General features: G+C 34.2%; 1 long non-coding RNA gene across 1 annotated transcript; it reads right to left on the bottom strand.

The window, feature by feature from the left end:
• Positions 1-371: 371 nt before the first annotated feature.
• On the bottom strand, positions 372-2,734 carry LOC107878247. The gene is made up of 2 exons (XR_001676799.2): positions 1,953-2,734; positions 372-620 (listed from the first exon to the last, which is right to left on the bottom strand). It is a non-coding gene; the product is annotated as an uncharacterized LOC107878247 (long non-coding RNA).
• Positions 2,735-3,682: the final 948 nt, after the last annotated feature.

Below are 3,682 nucleotides of genomic sequence, written 5' to 3'. Positions count from 1 at the left end.
ACAATAATAGTAATATTGGCAACAATAATGATCAATAATAATAAAAATAATTATCATAGTAATATATAAAATAATATACCTCGTACGTGTTAGCGAGTGAATACATACCACGGGTTTCTAATCTCATTGCAAATCTGAAAACCCGAATAAATATTGAAGAAATTTGAAATTTTCAGTAACTTATTTTCGACTAAGTTGACACTAAGATTTCATTTTTTAAAGAAAAATACGAAGGTTGTCGCGCTAACCTTACTCAAAATATTGGCAGTGAACTTCCAAAAGAGTTGGCCGATTATGACAAAAGATTTTTTCCTTGGTGATAGTCACGTGTTACTTGCGAAAGTTGAAATGTTAAAACTACTACTAAAGAATTGACAAATAACAAGACAACATAAATTTAATAATTAAGTAAAGTTATCTAAAAAAAGAGAGATTCAAGAGTTAGTATCATTCTAACACTCAACATGACGAGTACAAATTAAATTCAAAGAAAATAAGAGATACTAGACTCCATTTAGGAGTTTGGGCTTCGAATTTGAGACTCCGAGGCTCTGGTGATCCTAGTAGCGAGTGTCCCAATATTTTGGGTCAAAATGAGTTCCATCGCGGAACTCCAACTCCTGAGTTTACATGAAAATTTAAAAAAAAAAGAAACAGTAAGCCAAACAAACATTTAGGGATATATATGTATATATCTACGACCCAACGTTCGTCGGGATGAAATAACATAACATAACGACAACAGATGAAATAGCATTGGGGGATTTCCAACTTCAAGAGCCTCTCTCTCGGAGCAAATGAATTTTGAAAAGACAAAAGAAACGCAGCAACAACTTTAGAATTGCTTTCCAGAAAAATGAACAATAATATCATCATGAAACTTGAAACCAAAAAAATCCATGCGGTCAAATAAGTGAGAGAAGGGAAATGCAAGTGAAAAAAAAGGGGATGGGTTCATTCCTCGTTTAAGACAGCAACAGGAGGGTCAAAGTTAAGAAATATAACGATACATAACCATATATGTATGTTCATGCTTGTGACAGGAAAAGGTTCCAATTCTCAAAATGAGTATGGGTCGAGGTAACGTCATTTGACGAGTAACATTTTGTATTCCCCACACGTATTATCATTAAAGAAATAAACAAGAACCAGGATAAAAATTAAGAAAACAAATTTTAATAATTGTCAGCACATTCATATTGTGATCAAATAGAGACTTTATCTCACTGTAGTACATAAATAGCTAATAGACAAATGGTAGCCCAAATAATTGAGAACCAATACAGTGAATTTGCGCTTTGATCTTATTTAGTGGTACAGACTGCATATTAACATGCATCCTAATCAAACGCTGAGTTAGGACCCCGAACATCAAGATTTAGTCACTTTTAGAACTTAAAAAACAATAACAGCCTTTCAGGGTTTAGAAAAAAAAAAAAAACTGAAAATTCCTATTCAAATGCACAATCCATCCTAGATATGTTAAACCATAATTGTTGCCATATTCAAGCTGGAAGAATTCCAGCGAAAAGTTACAAGATTTGGGGACGGATAGCCGAGCATACATAAGGTTTTTGGTATTTGGAGCCTTTTCGTGCTAAACTGAAGGCCGCTAACGCCTTGTAATGCACAATTGGATAACAGGGAAATAAAGCAGCTATTACCGAGTTCGAAACGTCCAAACCAACATAGCAAATGATCTTACAGTACGCCACCGATCAGACACGACATTGAGTACCACAGAGAACTTGTTCAAAGCAACTCCACAAGTTGTAAACATTTTGCAATCACTCAATCAAGAATACGAAAGACTGAATGACCAGAGACTATTTTATTTCATGTTATAATATAGATAATAAGTCATCTAGAGCAGTAAACTCCCAAACCAAACATAATCGGTGAATTACAAGGCTAAACTAAGAATCATGTAAGTATGTCGGGATAGACTTTACCTTGTGTGGGGCAGCAAAACTGAAGCTACGCCGACAAGGGTTTTCCGAAGGCGAATTCAACTCTGAGGATTCCGAACGTATGCGCTCTAATTTTCTCTATTTTTCAATTTTTTTTTGACACTAGTTTTCACCCTTCGCTTAACTTTCTTCCCCCTTTTTTCTCCTTTTCTCAAATTTCAGAACTTTTGCTCGCTCGGATTCCTTTTTACTCTATTTCCCCTCCAATTTAACTCCCTTTTTCCCGATTTTCTCCCCTTGTCCTCAGGGGCTGAAGAATACCCCTTTTATAGGTGAAATCCAGACTCGAACGTCCAGATTTGAATCCAAAATTGAAGAATATTGCAAGCTTCGAGATAGGATTTTGAATTTCAAATCCAAATCTCCATTTTTCCACAGGTATAATGATAATTGAAAGATTTTTGTTATCTTATCCCCGAAACTGTGCTGATTTCACTGTTTTTGCGGATTTTCGGGGTTTGGGAGATGGTCGCGCAGAGGGTAGTTGGAGCTGGTCTGTGTAGAGGTATACTAGGGTTCTTGTTAGGGGGTGGTAGGTGTGGTAGAGAAGGAGCGGTGAAGGGGGGGAAGAGGGTCACTGTTGCTGATTTGTGAAAGTTGAAAGAGGCGTTTTGATTTTTGGGGAAAGTTGATGGAGGTGATGATGGGTCACTGCTTTCCGTTTTTGGAAAGGGGAAAACACGTTCATAGCAGAGAGAGAGGGGGGGGGGGGGGGGGGGGGGGGGGGGGGGGTGTTTGACGTGTAAACTTGGTAAAGATAGTATGCATCTTTGGCCTTGAGATTTGGATTAAAACTGGAACCGTCCGATTGTTTAATCGGATGGTTAAAATACATTTAAAATAATAAATGATTATATTGATATACATATACATACATACTTTATATATATTTTAGAGAAAAGAGAATTTCTTCTCCAACTCATTTTAACACTTAAACTTAATTTCTGTTTATTTACCTCTTTAATATCTTTAAAGTAAATTAAAACCTGCCCTTAACTGTCAGCGTGTAAACAAGCATCATTGAGCGCGTTAAAGCTCATTTTTTGATCTATTTAATTTCTTTTAAATGAAAAAAATGTATATACTTATAAAAAGGAAAAAAAAATACTAATATTATATTTAAAATATAATTAAAAAATTTTAAAAATACACCTTTTATTCTTTTTTCTCCAAAACATCAACAACACTCAAATTCCTCCATTAACAACCTCAAATCCATTCTCCACCAATACTCTTCTTCAATTATTTTCATTTTCCTCCATTAACACAATAAAAAACAACCACAAAACACTAAATTAAAAATAAAATTCTCTATAAAACACCTTTTATTGTTTATTCTCCACAACATCCACAACACTCAAATTCCTCCATTAACAACCTCAAATCCATTCTTCATTAAGACTCTTCTTCAATTTTTTTTATTTTCCTCCATTAACACCATCAAAGAACAACCACAAAACACTAAATTAAAAATAAAACTCTCTATTAAACACCTTTTATTCTTTATTCTCCAAAACATCCACAACACTCAAATTCTTCCATTAACAACCTTAACTTCATTCTTTATTAACACTCTCATTCAATTTTTTCATTTTCCTACATTAATACCATCAAAGAACAACCACAAATACACTAAATTAAAAAAAAAAAAAATCATCAAACACCATTTTTGTGGTTGAAAAAAATGGAGGTATTTTTGTGTTAACAAGAAA

This window comes from Capsicum annuum, chromosome 1, assembly GCF_002878395.1.
Source record: "Capsicum annuum cultivar UCD-10X-F1 chromosome 1, UCD10Xv1.1, whole genome shotgun sequence".
In the NCBI taxonomy this organism is placed as follows: Eukaryota; Viridiplantae; Streptophyta; class Magnoliopsida; order Solanales; family Solanaceae; genus Capsicum; species Capsicum annuum.
Note: the sequence above shows the minus strand (reverse complement) of the source record. Positions and strands in the feature narration are given on the sequence as shown.